The sequence below is a fragment of the Peromyscus maniculatus genome, chromosome 15 (assembly GCF_049852395.1).
Source record: "Peromyscus maniculatus bairdii isolate BWxNUB_F1_BW_parent chromosome 15, HU_Pman_BW_mat_3.1, whole genome shotgun sequence".
Lineage (NCBI taxonomy): Eukaryota > Metazoa > Chordata > Mammalia > Rodentia > Cricetidae > Peromyscus > Peromyscus maniculatus.
Window position 1 is genome coordinate 79,640,811 of NC_134866.1, and position 19,273 is coordinate 79,660,083.

General features: G+C 44.8%; 1 protein-coding gene across 13 annotated transcripts in view; it reads left to right on the top strand.

Moving 5' to 3' along the window:
• Positions 1 to 17,066: 17,066 nt before the first annotated feature.
• The window catches only part of Erbin (erbb2 interacting protein), a 109,995-nt gene continuing 107,788 nt past the window's right edge, over positions 17,067 to 19,273 (top strand). For 6 of the 13 annotated variants that reach the window (XM_006982736.4, XM_076552160.1, XM_076552156.1 and 3 more), the window contains exon 1: positions 17,204 to 17,539. The gene's annotated coding sequence lies outside the window, so the exon portion shown is untranslated. Of the gene's footprint in view, positions 18,102 to 19,273 lie in introns of all 13 variants that reach the window. The other 7 variants (XM_016001309.3, XM_076552157.1, XM_076552164.1 and 4 more) reach the window with 4 other exon arrangements.

Consider the following 19,273-nt stretch of genomic DNA (forward strand, 5'->3'; position numbering starts at 1 on the left):
CTTGCATGAAGCGCCTTAACTACTTAGCCATCTCCCTAACGCCTATGTGGCTGTTTTAAAAGCAACAGCATTTCCCTTATATGAAGTGTGAGTGAATCATGCCAAAGCTTTTTAGAGAAAGCTAATGAAGCTTGAAATCCAATCTGTTTAAAAATATTTCTGAGGATTAAGCAAAACACACCAGATTTTTTGAGTCTGGAGTATTTTGCTGGCCTCAAGGAAACTTTAAATGTTCTTTTGGAACCTTAAAAATCCTTAAATATGTTGTTAGACACTGTAATTCATTTATTGCATAAAAATTATGTGTCATTTCTCCAAGTTGTAGTGTGAATCAGATAATACCTAGCCAAGGAAATAAAATCTATATATCAAAGTCCAGGTTCCTGCACCTGTGAACAAACTCAGTGGGTAAAGATGTTTATTGCCAACCTTCATGACCTGAGGTCCAGCCCAGCCCCCACATGGAGGAAGGAGAGAAAGGACCTCTACCATAAACCTAAGTCATAGCCTTGGTCCTTCCAACAACTATATAGATTTCAGTGCCTTCATTTTTCTTGCTTAGCAAACTTTACTTGCCCAGGGAACTTTGTGGAGCTGAAATTAAAACCCACATATTTTGGTTTAATAGACTTAAGGATCCTATATTTCAAATCAGCCAATTGTGATATACTTTAGGGCATAAATGATAGGGGCTCAAAGGTTGTTGGCTATAAATGCAATTGTGCTTTTTATGTCACAGGTTAAAAAATAAATAAATAAAAAATAAACATGGGTGTGGTGATGCACACCTTTAACCCCTGAACTCAGGAGGCAGAGGAAGATGGATCTCTGTGTTTGAAGCCAATCTGGTCTACAATGAAAGTTCCAGGACAGCCAGGGTTACACAGAGAAACCCTGTCTTGAAAAACAAAACAAAACAAATAATAATAAAAATAAAAATAAATAAATAAAATAAAAATAAAAACTCAAAAATTGCCAACAGATGAATCTGGAATGGTGCTGAAGCTCTTCCCAATTGCAGCTGAATGGTTTATAAATCATGTCCTGTAGGAAAAAGACTTTTCTGTAAATTGTGTTTTATCGAAATCAAGAATAGATTTATTAAAAAAAAGAGGAGCATTGCATATGCTTTCCTTATTACATTCTTTGTGGACTACACCTTGGCCAAATAGAAGGCCTTCCAGAAATCATCTAACTGAGCAAGAAGTCCTACTCCGCACAGAAGCGCCGTTGACGCGGATGGGAGGTCTGTGAGCGGAACAGACGCCGAACTTGACCCTGTCACGTTTAAAGTGCAGTCCTCCCGATCCTGGCAGAGCCTGGCGTCCCACTGAAAGGAGCTGTGGCCTGTGCAGGGACTACACAGCGGGTTAACAAGCCGGTCCTTCGCTCCTTTTGGAGCAACAGATGAGACACAGAATACCTTCTTTCAGGGCTATTATATACTTTTCAGCACAAAGACTTTAAATGAGGTGATGGGAGAAAGAGAAAAGGCAGAGGTGGTGAATGGAAGTTTACTTCGGTAATGATTTTAAACTACCTTCTCCACCAGTGCCTGAGACCCATCAATGAGTCCGAAATCAGTGACAGGAAAGTAGACCAAGGATAAAGGCGTCAATTTGGAAAGTGAGCATCAGCTGAGCCTTGCTTATGTTACTACATTGCACAAGTATGCAGACTGCTTACTACAAACATCCCAGGGCAGTGGCGTTTGGTTTAGCAAGGTGAAATGATTCAATAAAGTTGAGAAAAAAAAATACACATCTTAAAAAAGGAACTGGGCTGTGAGATGGCTCAGTGAGTGGACCAAGGCATCTGCTTCCCAAGTCTGGTGACCTGTGGTTGACCCCTGGAGTCCACAATTAAAGCAGATGGAAGGGAATTGACTCCACTCAGTTGCTCTCTGACCCACTCCGCACATGCACTGTGGCCCGTGTGTCCCTCCTTCCACGTGTAATAGGCACACACAACGATAATAAAAGAAAATGGAAGTCTTTATTTCAAGATGATCATGGTCGCTCAGTCAGGCAATCCCAGTTCTTAGGAGGCTGAGGCAGGAAGAGTGCCGTGAACTTGAGGCCAGACTGGGTTATCATAGTTCCAGGCGGGTTTGGCCTATGGTATGCCCCTATCTCAGAAGAACAAAAACAAACCACACAAACAAAATAGGTAAACAAGTTGGAATGAGAGAGAGAGAGAGAGAGCAAGCAGTGTGTGTGTGTGTGTGTGTGTGTGTGTGTGTGTGTGTGTGTGTAAGTGTGTAATCTGGTCTTTGTTGTGGAATATTACATTAACTAGGCAAAGATGTGTTACATTTGCTTATACTCCATTTGTTCAATGGTATAAAGATCTGTTACCTTTGTTTAACTATGTAAAGATGTGTTGCTTTGTCTGCCTAAGGCACCTGAGTGGTCTAATAAAAAGCTGAATGGCCAATAGCTAGGCAGTAAAGGGACAGGTGGAGATGGTGGGCAGAGAGAATAAGGAGGAGGAGGAATCTAGGTGAGAGGGAGGGAGAGAGAAAGAGAAGGAGACATGTGGGGCCTGCCAGACAGATAGACACAAAGTAAGACATACAGAATGAAAGAAAGGTAAAGAAGCCCTGGGGCAAAATGTAGATGAAGAGAAACAGGTTAATATAAGCCGGAAGAGCTGGTGGGGCAAGCATAGGATTAGGCCGAGCATTCATAATTGATAATAAGTCTCTGTGTCACGATTTGGGAGCTGGTTGGTGAGAAAGCTGGCCACAGACCTTAGTTATGAGCTCCTACACTTGGCAGTTGCTGCAGTTCAAAAATGAACATTATGTTCAGAAAAAAAAAAAAAACAGGCCTTGAATCACCGTCTACACAGTTCCACTGAGGCACTTGAATAACACCGATAATAAGGTCCCATTTTTAGCTGTTTTGGGTGGAATGTTTTGTGCCTTTGTATGCTTCATAAGCTGCCTATCTACTACAATGCTTAAATATCCCCTTTATATCAGGAAGAAAAGAAAGGGACCAGTTTTTGTCTAGAGGGAGCATATAACAAAGGTGAAGACGCAGGAAATATTTGAAAATAAAACTGAAACTCCTTTGTTTTCATTTAGCAGATTGTGAATTATGCAAAAACAAAACAAAACAAAACAAAAAAAGAACAAAAAACCCAACCCTAAACCCAATGATTTAGCAGTGAAATGGTTGCTTCCTTGCAGTGTAGAAAACCCGCTGTACCAGCACTAAAAGTAGTTAAAAGGCTACACGCAGTTTACTAGCTGGCGCTCATGGGCTGATCCCTGGTGGCTTGGGTCCACATCCCAGCCCTGTAGTCTCCTAGCTTCATAATCTTCCGCAGACGGGTTATCTATTAACTGGCGTCATAACTTACTGTTCTAATAAGGATGCATTGAAGAAGAGAGTGGAGGAAAGGGCTGGGGAGAACTGTATAAAGGGCAGGCGGTGCTGTTGAGTCAGCTGTAGACGAAAGTCAGAGACGTCCAGAGAGAGTTGAGAACACAGGGAGCCATGAACCTGAAAGTCCAAGGACATTTTCAGAGAGGCCTTTTGTCTTCTGGTGAAACCAGACAACGTCAGAACTGCATTGCCTCTAGCAGTTTTCTTTATTTTTAATGAATGCAGAACTGTATTTGTGTATGAATATGTTTGGCTGGGAACGGAACCCAGGGCTTGGTGCATGCTAGGCAAGTGTTCTACCAGTGAATTATATCTGTAGCTTTGTTAGGTTTTCTAGTAGAGATTAAAAATTGCCATACTTAGGCCAGGCGGCGGTGGCAAACACCCTTGATCCCAGCACTTGGGAGCCAGAGTCAGGCGGATCTCTGTGAGTTCGAGGCCAGCCTGGTCTACAGAGCGAGGTCCAGGACAGACACCAAAACTACATGAAGAAACCCTGTCTTGGAAAAAAAAAAATCACCATACTTAGCTGGGTGGTGGTGGTGCACGCTTTTAATCCCAGCACTTGGGAGGCTGAGGCAGGCGAATCTCTGTGAGTTCGAGGCCAGCCTGGTCTATAAAACAAGTTCCAGAACAACTGGAGCTGTTACCCAGGGAAACCTTGTCTAGGAACAAACAAAACAAAAAAGTAAATAAAAGAACAAAAATGACCATACTTAATGCTATTCCATTCGTTTAAAATATATTTTTATTGTTGTTTTGAGACAGGGTCTCATGTAGTCCAGGGACTTGTCTCAAATAGTTATGTTGCTAAAGATAACACTGAACTTCTGATCCCCCTGTCTCTACCTCCCTTGTAATGCTGGGATCACAAGCTTGCATCACAAGGAGTCGGGGAATTTTTAAAAATTTTAACTCAACTTTCCACCTCATATATGCAACATAAATAGTTTTTTGCTTTTTCTGGAGAATGTAATACTAAATCCCCCCTCCCTTCTGCTTGATTTATTTAGCAATTTTTAACTCTCTTCCTCCCTCTGCTCATACATTGTTTTTGACAAAGTTATTTCAGTTTTTCAAGAGATTTCATTCTCCTAGAGGTACATGCCGATCTTTGGAGGTAGAGGGTCTTTGGAGGGTCAGCAATTCAAGGCTAAGCCTGCCTACATAGTGAGTTTGAGGCAATCTTGGGGGTTAACAAGTACTTGCTGCTCTTCTAGAGGACCTGAGTTCGGTTCCAAGCACCCCCATTGGGCAGCTCACAACTGCCCATAGCTTCAGGGGATCTGACACCTTTGTTTAGTCTCCATGGGCACCTGCACACATGTGACATTCACATAAACACACACATATACATAAATTAAAAAAATAAAACTTGTTGGACAGTGCTGGTGCAACACCTTTAATCCCAGCACCCGGGAAGCAGAGGCAAGCAGATTTCTGTGAGTTTGAGGCCAGCCTGATCTTCAGAGTGAGTTCCAAGACAACCAGGGCTACATGGAGAAACACTGTCTCAAAAAATCAAATAAATCAAATAAGAATAAAGATATTTTTATTTTACTCTCTGATTTTGACTCTGCTTTAGTTTATTTTAAATTTTGTGGGATTTTAAAAAAGATTTATTTATTTTATATATATGAATATTTGCTTACATATATGTATGGGTATCATGTGTGTGCTGGTGACTGCAGAGGTCAGAAGCAGGCACTGGATTCCCTGGAACTGGAGTTACAGACAGTTGTGAGCTTCCATGTGGGTGCTGGGAACTGAATGTGGGTCCTCCAGAAGAACAAACAGTGCTCTTAACTGCTGATCCATCTTTCCAGCCCCTTCAGTTTATTTTTAAAATGACGTTAAGCCTCACTTTGTTTTCTGTTCGGATCCAGGTACTTTCTCTATTACTTGTCCTTAGGACAATCTGCAAGAAGCAAATCCAAGGGCGGGTGGAGAGAAGTGCAAGTCCACATTAATCACAGAAGAGACTCTCTCCTTCCTCCTGAACCCTGCAGCAGCTCCCACTCTTGCTTCCTTGGATACCCCCACAGGATTCTCCAGGACTCACAGAATTGTGCTCTACCAGTCTGGCAGAAAATTGCTAAATTATTTCCCTTCGAGGCTCAATCTCATCACGTACTACTCTTCTGGAAGGCGGTGCTATGTGACCAACTCTTGTGATTTGCTGGAAGTATTTGCCACTATCTTGTCCATATTCAGCCCTTATTTAGGAGCACCTCATACAGTTGTTCCTGTTGGGGATGGGCTCCAGGAATCTCTGCAAATACCAAAGTCCCTATATACGCACAGTATTTGCATGTAACCTACACACACCCTCCTACATACTGTAAAATAAATCTAGGTGAGTCATAGTGAATAGTAAATTGTGTGTCCTATGTAAATGATTGTAGTGTACTGTTTAGGGAATGATAAGGGGGGAAAATGTCTACAAATGTTCAATACAGATGGAGAGTTTTTCTTCCAGATATATCTAGTCAGTGACTGGTTGAGTTTGTGTGAAACTCACAGATACTGAGGGTCACTGTATCTTAAAAACCATGCTTTTCAAAGTATATAGCACTGGAATTTGGGTAAACTATGGAAAAGCCATACCCAGAAGCCTGGTAGTCGAGCCTGGGGGAACATGCCCAAGCCTGACTCGTGGGGCACCACTATCCAACTTCTTTACAGGTGTCATTCAGAGTGACACCAGAAAGACCCTGTCTACATTCTGGGGCCAGGTTTAAAGTGTCTGAACTCCAGTCTGCTTGTCATCTGGTTGGGTTACTTCCCTCTGTGTCCATGTCATAGGAGCACCTTTCATTGTAGCTCGGTGCAATTCTTTTTGCTTGGCAAGACTGAAACGCAGTCATTATTCCAACTACAGCACACACAGCAGAAGCCAGCAAGGGCCTTAGTTCTCCTAGGTTTAAATGGGGCTGTTCCACCCGGAATTCTGGTTCCATTCCTATGACTATTACTAATATTATTTTAGTGGGAAAGGGTCTCAGGTAGCCCAGGCTGGCCTCGAACTCACTATGTAGCTGAGGATGACCTTGAACTTCTAATCCTCCTTCCTTTACCTCCTGAGTCCTTGAGTGCTAGGGTTACACACCCATTTGTGGGGTGCTGAGATGGAAGCCAGCATCCCCAGCCTGCCAGGCCTGCATGGCACCGAATGAGCCACCCTTCTACCCTCCAGCTGGACTTTTAAAGCCTTTACTTGTTCTCAAATGTTCGTTGTCTCTATATACTGTGTGTGTTTGTGTGTGTGTGTGTGTGTGTGTGTGTGTGTGTTTGTGTGTGTGTACCACAGTTTGTGTCTTTTATACATTGTTCAGTTGGACTGTTATTCTCTCCTAAACTTGTAGGAGATTTTTATTGCAGATATTAACTGTTTCTTACATCCTTTTTTTTTTTTTTTTTTGTCTTAGTCTGCCATTGTGTACGATGTCCTTTGCCAACAGGAGTTTGAAAATTTTGAGTGGTTGTGTCTGACAAACCGGGTTGTTCTGTGTTTGGATTCCTCTGTGGTGGCAACTGTGGTGGTGGTGGGGGAACTGGGCAGACTGGACTCTTCCTCCTCCTCTCCCTCCCCCTCTTCTTCCCTCTTTCCACCTCCTCCTCCTTTCTCCTTCGTCCCCTGAGCAGCACGAAGGATTGAACCCAGCGCCTGACCCACACTAGACAAGCACCCTCTACCCCTGAGCAATATCCCCATCCTCAGAGAACTGGGTTTTAATTAACTACGAGTGTGACTCAGGCACAGTCATCAAACCTGTGGGGTTTTTTTCACCTATAAAATTAGTTGAAGTGAGATGACTTCTTCCTGACTGTTTGAAAATTACAGGGTCTAGTTCTAAGAGCTTCTTTTCTTCTTTTAAAATTCTTTTATTATTTTCTCATTTTTAATGTTAATGCTTATCTATTAATTTTTAAAAACTTTTTTAACATGGCAAAATAAAATGTAAGATAAAAAAAACCCCACCATATCGAAGTTGGACCAGACAAGCCAAAGGAAAAATAAAAGAGAAGATTTTTCTGAGTAGCCCTGGTTGTCCTGGAACTCACTGTGTAGCCCAGGCTGGCCTTTAACTCAGAGATCTACCTGCCTCTGCCTCCCAAGTGCCGGGACTAAAGGCGTGTGCCACCACCAGGCTTAAAAGCTTATTTCTTTAAGGAGACCAGACATTCTTCGTAAGACAAATATTTATTTGCCTATCAGTGTTTTTAGAGTATAATATCTAGCTAGTGCCTAAGTTATTAAGACTATTCAATTTTTGGCCTCTGGATTAATAACTTGAGTTTTTATATAAAACATGATGAGTTAATACCTTCTATACGTGACAGACTTTCTTTAAAAGAAAAAGACAAAGAAGGCACCGCATTTAATATGGCGTTGAAAATTTCCATACTCAGTCACTGAGACAAAATACTTGAGGTGCATAACTTAAGGGACATAAATCAACTTATTTTAGTTTGGAGGTTTCAGTCCATAGTCAGACGTCTCCATTGCTTTGGCCCTGAGGGCAGCCAGAGCATCATAGCAGAGGCATGTGATGGAGGACAGCATCTCCCCTCATGGCTGCTGGGAAGCCGAGACAGACGAGGAGGAGTCCAGAGACTAGTATACCTCCTAAACTCACCCTGTTGGTGGCCTCGTGTTAACCCATTGACATAGCCCTTGTGATCCATCACCTCTCAGGAGCCCATCATCTGGCAGCCACACTTTTAACACATGAGCCTTCAAGGAAGATGCTAAGAGTCAGATCCTAACATACACCATGTAACCGCCAAGTCAATGAACATTTAATATGGCTTATGCTATTTTAGACATGATAACAATGATAGTTTACTTATGCAGTGTTTATAATATCCCTCATGTCCACCATCTTATTTGGCACTTGAAATAACCACCTACATAATCATATGATATAGATAAAATAGGCCCTGCTTTCCCATTTTATAGGTCACACATGGGGAGATTAGATGACTTTTCTATGGTTCTCAACTAGTAAGTGCTGGGGCCAATTCCTGAACTTGGCTGCAAAGTTGAAAAGAAAGATTATATTGGTTAGGCTACGTTGCTACAGCAGATGAAATCGAAATATCAGTTATCTCTGAAACCCAAGTGGCTAGAAGTTAAGTCAATGAAATATGGACTATGGAGGAAGCGCTTCTACGCTAGCAGGCCAAACAGAAGGATTGAAGGTTTGAGGCCAGCCTGAGCTACACAAAGAGACCCCATCTAAAAAGGAAAAAAAGAAAAAAGAAATATTATTTGAAATTTATAAAAAAGTATTTTAAAAATTTGAGAACTATTTCTTCTAACCTGTTTGTATGTATATACAGAAGTATAAGAGAACATCCAGTGGAAGGAAAGATGTATTTTTACTAGTAATCTAGTATGATGTAGAGCAGGAAAACAAAAGATATATTATGTCAAGTTCTATGTACGAAAACAAAAACCTCCACGGAAATTCCAAGAGGTGGAAAAAAAGCAAGCATCCATCATAGAAGAAAACTGGGAGGAAAAAAATAAGAATAATTAAAAACTAAGAAAGCTGAAATAAATGTCTGATGGGATGGTTGACATTAATTTAAAATAAAAATAAAGAGATTGGATGGGGGATTGGCATAAAAAATAAAGAGATTGGATTAGAGGAAGCAGGAAGGAGATGGAACATTTAAAATTATGTTGCTATTTGGATCAGCACTGTGGAAGGAAATTTGCAGGCTATTTCCAGAAAATAAATTTATCTGTAAGAGAAGAAATCAAGACTAGTAGAACATATCCAGAATTATTTTAGAAGACTTAATCGAGGAATATTATTTTCCAAATACTGACTAAACTAGATTTAGATAAGATTTATCCAGTATTACAGTTATGATATGCTGGCCTTTGACAGTATAGAGAGGTGTTCGTCTTTCTGAGATACAAATTATACAAGGCTTAACTAGAAAATAGTTTTTGTTCTCTTTTTTTTTTTTTTAAATTTAGCTGTTATTTTAGACAGGGCATTTTTTTTTTGTTTTTGTTTTTGTTTTTCGAGACAGGGTTTCTCTGTGTAGCTTTGCGCCTTTCCTGGGACTCACTTGGTAGTCCAGGCTGGCCTCGAACTCACAGAGATCCACCTGGCTCTGCCTCCCGAGTGCTGGGATTAAAGGTGTGCGCTACCACCGCCCGGCTTAGACAGGGCATTGTTAGGGAATATTATTTTAAGGTGTGTTACTTTTGTTTATGTTGCATTTGTTTAACTCTGTGAAGCTGTCTTACTTTGCCTGTCTAAAACACTTGATGGTTTAATAAAGAATTGAACAGCCAATAGCAAGGCAGGAGAAAGGATAGGAGGGGCTGGCAGGCAGAGAGAAGATATAGAAGGAGAAATCTGGGAGGAAGGGAAGAAGGAGCCAGACAAGGAGGAGGACTCCAGGGGCCAGCCACCCAGCTACACAGCAAGACACGAGTAAGAAACAAAGAAAGGTATACAGGAATAGAGAAAGATAAAAGCCCAGAGGCCAAAGATAGACAGGATAATTTAAGTTAAGGAAAGCTGGCTAGAAACAAGCCAAGCTAAGGCTGGGCATGTATAAGTAATAATAAGCCTCCACGTGTGATTTATTTGGGAGCTGGGTGGAGGGTCCCCCAAAGAATAAAGAGCCAAAACACAAGCAAAAACAAGGCATTAAGTCACCACACCTCAAATTATTTTTAATGCCTATTTATCCATTTACTATTTTGCTGATATTTTTTATGCTAAGTACTTTTTTTAAAGAATAAAATGCTGTAGGAAAACTTTTAATTCATGAAATGTAGACTTGATTAAGTAAGGGAAGAGTAATTTTGTTACTTAAAGAATGATTTATTATTATTATTATTATTATTATTATTATTATTATTATTATTATTATTTGCCTCGCTTAGAATTGCAAGCCTGCATGGATAGGCAATGCTTATCAGTGTTTAAATTTTTGTTGATTTAACATTGCTAAAATCTTTCAAAGGAATGTCTACTGTAATATGATAGAAATAGACTATGATTCATGCTAGGGAGACCAGAAAGGAAGCAGAGGTGGCAATGAATAGGGTGACTCTTAGAGGCCCAGGACAGTAGTTCAGGTTTCATGTTTGTCACTCTGTATAATCATTTGTCTGCTTCCGTTCTCAGAGAGGGATGCTTTGGCTAGTAGACCAGGGTGGTCTTAGAAATGGTGGGGACACAGTACGTGTCAGCAGCGTGTTTTAAAGTCACCACTAACCCTAGCTGACACCCCCGAGTCTGCCAAGCACTGTGCAAAGCACTTGGCTAGCTGTGGCACTCAGCATTGCCAGTCGTCTGTGGTGTAGTTAGTATCACAGTCCCCGTTCTGAAGGGGACACTCTCATTTATGCTGGCAGCTACTGAGGAACTTGGCCCCAATCACACAATCACTGTTTCTGATTCGGTCATGTTTCAGAAGCCACGCATACAATCCTTAGGCTTTGTTTATAGTCTCCTCATATTAAAAATATTGAAAAGATATCATAAATAGAACCTTTGTAGCTCACAGATGGATAGGGTGGCAGGGGGCAGGGGAGATTAAGAAGTATAAGTGGGCTGGAGAGATGGCTCAGAGGTTAAGAGCACCGACTGCTCTTCCAGAGGTCCTGAGTTCAATTCCCAGCAACCACATGGTGGCTCACAACCATCTGTAATGAGATCTGGCGCCCTCTTCTATATACATAATAAATAAATAAATCTTTAAAAAAAAAAGAAGTATACGTAACAGTCGTTCCCCCCACCCACCCATACTTTCACTTTTCCCAGTTTCAGTTACCTATGGTCAAAGATTGTCTGAAAATATTGTATGGAAAATTCTAGAAATGACCACTTCTTACATTTTCAACTGTGTACTGCTCTGCTTTGTCCTGATAGGGATGTCAATCATTCTTCTGCCCAGTGTATTCCCATCATGCCCATTTCCCACCCATTAGTCACTTTAGTGATACCACCGATTTGTCTTGGTATCTTAGTGCCCGTGTTCAAGGAAGTCTTATGTCACTGTGTCACACAATTTATCTCACTTTTGTCTCATCATGTAGGTTTTATGGTTTTTTTGTTGTTGTCTTTTTGACATAGGATGTTTTATATAGCCCTGACTGCCCCTAATCCTCCTGCTTTTGCCTTGTGGGTTCTGGGGTTATAGGTGTGTTCTACCACACTAGGCTATCATGTAGGAATCACAAAAATGTGAGTGTAACACAGACATTTGTAGCTAGAGTTTTCCTGCCTTGCCACAGTCAGGACAAATCTTTGTCACCCGCCAGTCCCACAGCCGCTCAGACCCAACCAAGTAAACACAGAGACTTATATTGCTTACAAACTGTGTGGCCGTGGCAGGCTTCTTGCTAATTGTTCTTATATCTTAAATTAACCCACTTCTATAAATCTATACCTTGCCATGTGGCTCATGGCTTACTGGCATCTTCACATGCTGTTTGTCATGGTGGCGGCTGGCAGTGACTCCTTCTGCCTTCCTATTCTTTCTTTTCTCCTGTTAGTCCCGCCTATACTTCCTGCCTAGCCACTGGCCAATCAATGTTTTATTTATTGACCAATCAGAGCAACACATTTGCCATACAGAACATCCCACAGCACTTGTGTGCCTCGGCATGTGTACATGTCCTCAAAGAGGCCAGAGGACAACTTCTGAGAGGTGAGCCCTGGGGACTGAATGTGAGTCATCAATCCAGCTTCGCGACAGGCACTTTGACTGTGGGCCTCGCCTGATTTTATTGTTATATATTGTTACAATTATCTTACTATTGCGCTGCACTCTGATCTTCAGGGAAGCTTTGTTTGTTAGGGCACAAACAAAATATCACCACAGATCCCTCAGTGCATTTATAAATCAAACTTTCTCATTAGTATGTACATGAAAAACGGTTAGTACTGTATGCAGTCTTAGGCACTGACAGGATTCCGGGAAAGTTTCTGTGTATGAGAAGGAAGGGCTGTACTGGTGGAGAGACTCCAAAACTCTCACAGACCTTTTCACCAATAGTGTTTCCCTGTAATTCATAAAATATTACTAAGCCCTTTTTCCTTTTGTTATGGGAAGGGTAATTCTATTCCCAAAGTATTATTCAAAAATCCTAGTGTTGGTTCTGGTAGGTGCTGAGGTGCCTCTTTTGAGTCATAGGTTTGTTCCCTGACCTTCTGCCCTTGCTCTCTACCAAGGGGCTGAGAGGGAAGTGAAAAGAGAGAAGTGAAATCTCCACTCAAAAAAATGACATGGTACAATTTGACCCAGTTCATCTAAAGCTTCTTGACTTGTTTTTAATCTAACCCCTTGCTAGTAAGACGGTTCATTCTCCTAAACACTACTGTGATTTTAAAAAAAATCAAGCCAAGTAAACAGAAAACTTTGGTTTTAGATGACTAATTCTTTTTATTTAAAATTTTTTTCTTTTCTTTTACATACCAACCCGTTCCTCCTCCCTCCCCATCTCCTGCTCTCCACCCCTCCAGCCCCCCCACCTCCTATCCCCTCCCACCCCCATAACCCACCCCCACTCCCATCCCCTCCTCATAGAGGGTAAGGCTTCCCTTGGGTAGTCAACACAGGCTGGCATACCAAGTTGGGACCAGATGACTAATTCTTTGTCAAAGGTTAAGCAAAGAAGAATGATCATTTCAGGCTTGCCCTTGTGGGGCCAATGTCTCCTCCTCAGGCTTGTGAATTATAACTGCTTGGCTGGCATGGGGCTATGGCAAGGGGTCTTTTTAAAATCAATCAAACAGCTGGGCGTGGTGGTGGCGCATGCCTTTAATCCCAGCAGTAAGGCAGCAGAGGCAGGCAGATCTCTGTGAGTTCGAGGACAGCCTTGTTTTTTTTTTTTTTTTTTTTTTTTTTTTTTGGTTTTTTCGAGACAGGGTTTCTCTGTGTAGCTTTGCGCCTCTCCTGGAACTCACTTGGTAGCCCAGGCTGGCCTCGAACTCACAGAGATCCACCTGGCTCTGCCTCCCAAGTGCTGGGATTAAAGGCGTGCGCCACCACCGCCCGGCGAGGACAGCCTTGTTTATAGATCGAGTTCCAGCACAGGAAGGCTATACAGAGCAACCCTGTTTAAAAAACCAAACCAACCAAAGAAACCAGTGCCAATGCCCTCTCTTTGGGTTATTTTTCTGGTGGGTCCTATAAGCATTCTCTGGAATGCTTAATGTTATTTCAGTGAAGTGGCTTCTCCATCAGGCAGCGTTCTTCTCAGCCCTGGGTTTGGGAAGGGGAATCACAAGAACTATTCCCTGTGTCTCTCAGAGAGTCACAATGGGGACACTGGACAGCTATCCACAGACATTACACTTGAGGGCAGTCCTAGAGGCCGGTTTAGCATTATGGAGTCACAGCAAGGCAGCCTTGCTGAAGGCGGGGTTTCAGTTTCCCGTTTAACCGTCAAGGAAAAGCTCAGTTCATCTTTAGTTCAAGGTCCTGTGAGAGGATCTTCAAAGAGAGATCCATCTGTAAAGCACAGAGCAGGAATGCTTGGAAGAGAGTCCAGATGGGAGATTTGGCTATTTCTGTGTGTTCTGCTCATGTTAGAACTAAACAGTGATGAATAACAAACATGAGTCATTTGTGATTACCAAGTATTGATCATATAGCTGCCATTCACAAATACAGACTTTCTGGGAAACACTGTTTAATGGATAATTAAACATTTCACCAAACAGGCAAGTGTATCCTGACTTCAGTTCTTATAAAGCTTAGTGTTTTGGGGTTCATTTTGTAAGCTCACACCTGCATAAACACATAGACTAGTTTAGAATGTTTTCCTTAAAAAACATTTTTTTTTTTTTTAGCAGTGTTATCATAGTTCTGTTTCAGTTCTACAGGACATACTAAAAAGTGTTCACTCTGGGGCTCATTCCTACAGTATCATCAGAACTTCTTTAACAGTCAAATGGGGATCATTCTATTGCCTGTTTCCTCTATTCTCCCTATACTGTTTGAAGAAGTGAGACTCATTGTCCTCTATTTACTCAGCATCAACATAAGCTCTCTTTATTTTCTCCTTCCACTAAAAGCTGCTTCAGAGATCAATCTGACGAATTAGGTATAAATGACTATTAAGGCTTAAAATATTACTGTTTCGAGATTACAGCTTTGCTCTAGAGAAATAAACCCTGAGGGGATAAATGCTACTGTCAGAATTTCAGGTGAGTTATAGCAACTGTTATTTGGAGTGGTAGTCAAAATGGTCCCCAGTAGTTTAAATTTAAAACAGGTTAGGCCCAGGGCAGGTGTTAGCCTACAGATGGGGTCTGGTGTTATTTAGGCTGCAAGTAAGTTTATTTCAATCCATTGTACTTACTATTCTCTCTTGGAATGGTGCTGGGGATCACCCCAGGGCCTGTGTATGCTAGTTGAATGTTCTGCTACTGAACTACATGCAGAACCATATTTAACAGGACCTTAAATCTACCCACAGGATGCAGAACTGGAATCCCAGGATTCAATCGAGTTCTCACTAGATGGAAGCTGCTCCATCCAGGATGCTTCAGGAGAGCAACCCTTTGATCAAACTGAGTTCTCAACTCCAAACATTTTTCCAAAGTGGAGTAACACAAAACTTTCTCATGTCAATTGAAATAGTCTGTACAAATACATTTAAAAAATATACAATGGTTAAGATTCATATTAGTGTAAAATAGATAGCCATGTTGAAATGACTAGATCTGCCATTCCCAGGGTTGCTAGTGAATGTTCTCATAGGCAGTATTGAAGTACAGGTACCGCGGTCCATCTTCAACTTCTGCTCTAGGCTAGGAAACTAACGCCCGTGTTAATTCTAGCAGTTTTGGGTGTAGTTAAAATGCTCCCACTTCGATTCAAAATGACTTGAATATCTTTGGAGTTATTCCCAATATTCGTCTCTGGTGTAGAACTCATTTTAGTAAATAATTCTTTGGTGGACTTTGTGAACTCTTTCCTTTGGATGCAAGCCAAAACTCATCTGTAAGGCATACAGCTTTTTATTCAAACTTGGTGATGAATAATTATCTCTGGGCTCCAGACGGAAGAACTGAACCAGTGGCTTTAGGGACCCAGAGGCTAATTACCATGCCTGTGCATTAGAGTTAATACAGCAGAGTGGGGGTGGACGATGGTTTGCCCAGAATCTATTCCATTCCCTCGGGTAAAACAAGGATGTCCTGTCTGCTAACATACTTAAAGCAGTAACTGTAAAAAACGGCAATGTTATGGTTGAAGCTTTCTAAGCCATATGTGTTGACAGAATGCTTAAGTCTCTCTCTCTCTCTCTGCAATAAACGCAAACCCTGCCAGGCTCAGAACTACCAGGGCCAGTGCGACTGAACGACTTGCAAGCCCGGAAAAAAAAGAAAGAAAGCGTAGAGGCTGGAAGGCTGCGCGGCGTGGGGAGTGCACCCAGTGTTTCCCCTAACAAAGGCACGGGCTCGAGGCGATTTCGCGGGGCCACGTTCACCAGCTTTTGTCTCCTCGGAGGGGCCCCCCAGCCGCGCCGCCGCACGCAGCAGCAAAAACCTCAGCCCGGCGTGGGAAGCGGCGGCGGCGGCGGCGGTGGTTCCCTGCCACCCGAGCGTGCCCATTAGAGGACGTCGGAGTGCGGCGGCTGGAAAGAGAGACAACTACCACCCGCTGCCCCGTCCATCGGGGCCGCGCTTGCCATCTCCGCCGAGCCATCGCGAGGCGTACAAAAGAGACTCGATCGGCCGCCGACGGCCCAGGCCTCCCTCGCGGGGTCGGGAGGCGTCGTCGGCGGACCGGGGCCTCGGGTGGTGGGGTTAAGGGGGTGGGGGGTGGGCGGGCCTCCCGCCGCGCGCCCCCCGCCGCCGACGTCGGCCGCGTCGACCCCGCGCGCGCTGACTGGCTCGCGCCCGCCTTCGCCGGGCTGTGCGCGGTGGGGGGCGCCCCCGCGGGAGGCCGCCCCGCCCCCGCCGCCGCCGCCGCCGCCACCGCAGCCTCGGCTCCCGCCCCCCCCTCCCCTTAGCCGCCGGGGCGGTGGCGCTGTGGCCGCCCCGCGCGCGCGGCCAGTGAGGCAGAAACTCCCTCCACTCCCAGCCCGGCCCGGGTCCGCCTCCTCCTCCTCCTCCTTCTCCTCTCCTCCTCCTCGCCTCTCTCCCGACTCCGGTCTCCCGCGCGAGGGAAAAGGTGGCGCGGCGGCGCGCCACGCAGCCTCGGTTCCCCGGCGCTCCGGTCCGCGAGCTCCGGAGGAGACCCGCGCTGCCGCCGCCGCCGCCCCCGCCGCTGCTCCGGGGTGGGGAGGGAGGAGGACAAGGAGGACGGCGGCGGGAAGACGAAGAGGGTCCGAAGCGCGCGCGAGCGCGCGCGAGTGGCAGGCAGGGGCGGTGCGGGACGGACGGACGGACTCACACTCCCCATCCCACCCCACCACCCCCGACGGACGGACGGACGGACGGACGGCCGCCTTGGAGCCTGCGCGGCCGGTCGGCTCCGGCTCGGGGCGGCGGGCGCAGGGCGCGGCCAGCGCGCTCGAGACAATACCCGCGCGGCGCGGCGCGGCGGCGGTGGGGGCGGCGGCCTAGTGCGGCCCAGGCCCGGGACGAGCTCCGCGTCCTCGCCGCGCCTCCTCCTCCCCTTCCTGCCCCCCCATCGGCCGCGCGTGGTCCCCGCGGCTCCGCTCGACTCGGGGCGGGCGCCGTCCCCTCCCCCTCGGAGGCGCGCCGCCCCGGGGTTCCGGGTTCCCGGGCTCGACCCGAGCTGGATCCTGCTTTTTTTTTTTTTTTTTCACCCAGGCAGGAAGTGAGTTTCGCACGGCAATTCCGGGCGGTGTCACGAGTGAAAAGTTTTTTTTTTTCCTCCTCCTCCCCTCCTTCGGCGGAGGACCGAAGAGTCCGGGCTGGGGAAAGTCCTGACACACAAGTGGGGAGCAGGAAGCCGGCCCGCACCCCAGCACCCACCGGAGCCGCCGCACTGCTGCTGCCGCTGCCGCCGCCACTGCTGCCACCGCCGCTGCTGCTGCTGCTGCTGCTGCTGCGGGAGGAGGCAGCTCCACATCCGCCTCGCCCTCCCCGGAGCCTCGGCGGGGCCCCGAGCCACGGAGGAAGGGCAGGAAATCATGTCAAGCCGAGCCTCGAGACGGCTGCCCTGAGACACCCCGAGAGGTAATTTTTTTTTTATTTTTATGAAACGCGTCGAGCAGCCGCCAAGTTCGTGGGCCGGAAACGATACTTGGAGTCGGCTTCGCCTTGCCCGAGTTTGCCTCCCTTTCTCTCGCGTCGGAGTGGCTTGGTAGTTTAGCAGCTGAAGGAAGAGTAGAACTGATTTGTTTGCCCCGTCCACCGTCCGGATGCCTTTCTTTTTGAGACGGTCTGGTAAGAATGCGGTGGGACGCAAAGTTTTCAGCCATCGGAAGAAAGAGTGCCTTTGTTTCCGCGAAGTCCACAAGTTTTAGTGTTCCGGGACGTATACAGTGTATATTAAATTGCTGAGTCTGGGCAACTTTTGTTTCGGAAGAAAGTTTAAGTCTGGCTGCCCTGGAGAGATTGATTCGCTCCTCCGAGATGGCTGCCACATTTGTTTATGTTGGTGCCGATTGTTTTGGCTTTCGCGTTAATCCTACGTGGAGATCGTTGTGTTAAGGACACTTGTGTTTCTTCGGACTTTAGAACCCATCTGTCTGCCATTCTTGGTTGATTTTTCCGGACGGCTAAGGCACTAGTTGTCGTAAGTAATGTGCTCTTTTCAGTCCGGGGTCTACAGTGCTTGTTTGGTTGTTCGATTGGAGACCACTAGCTGCTAGATTTTTTCTTGAAACTGGTGTTCTCGGAAGCAGAATGAGGTCGTAAAGATTGTGGATAAAAACAGAGGAGGATATGGCTACAAAAACAAAGCAAAACCCCAAACACCTGCAAGTAGTTGATTGGTCAGGACCTGTACGCAGTTCCCACTAGGAACATAGTAAGGGAAGAGAGAGAAAACGCTTCAGGTTTTCAGGGGAGTCGCGTTGTGAGAAAAAGCGGCGCTGTTTTGCAGTCGTATGGCCCTCATATTTTCGTGCTGGCCCATCTGTTTTTGTTTGGTTCTGCCTAATAAGTGAATAGGTACGGACTGTGCGAGCAGGAATTCGTGAAGCATGGCAGACATTCCACCAGTCAGACTTAGGAACGCTTCTGAACCAATGGGGGTCGTCTTCACGGGGAAAATTGGTTTTGGTTGCAGTAAACCCGGCTGTCTTTCCTCCTAGTGTTGCAGTTGAGTGCCTTTTGAAGTTTAGTTGTCCCCCCCCCCCAAGTGCTTTTGTGGTAAAGGGAGGTGACCGATAATACTGTATTTTAAAATAAATATTAATTATACGTAGATGTAGCGTAAGCTTAAATTGATGTTTAATCACATGCTACCAAAATAATTACCAGAAACCCGAGGAAAAAGAGTTGACTTTCTTTGGTTGAGAGAGGAAAGGTAGATTTTAAAGATCAGGAGATCAAATTAGTTCACAGCTTGTTCTCGGCTGTTTCGCTTTTATTAAATGCATTTCAAAGAGAGAATCATTCCAGTATTTATATTGTTTTGTTATTAGGGCCTGGTCTCTGGAGTTTTTGTTTTCATTTTTATTTTATGGGTAAGACTTGTGAACCATCAAGTCATTCCTGTTAAAAGCCTGACTGCTTTATGAAGGAATTTAAAGTGCATAACTGGTGGACTGTATGATCTGGGGACATATAATTAGGCAGCAAAAGAGGTTATTCTTGAGCATATGAAAGAGGGGAACAAAATACATGACATTGAACTTGGGTTTCCTTTTATGGCTTCTGCTTGGCTTCAGAGCAGCAGCGCCTTAATAGAGCAAGTCTTGGAGAAGGAACTCTGCAGAGATGACACTCTGGTGGTTTTGTGTG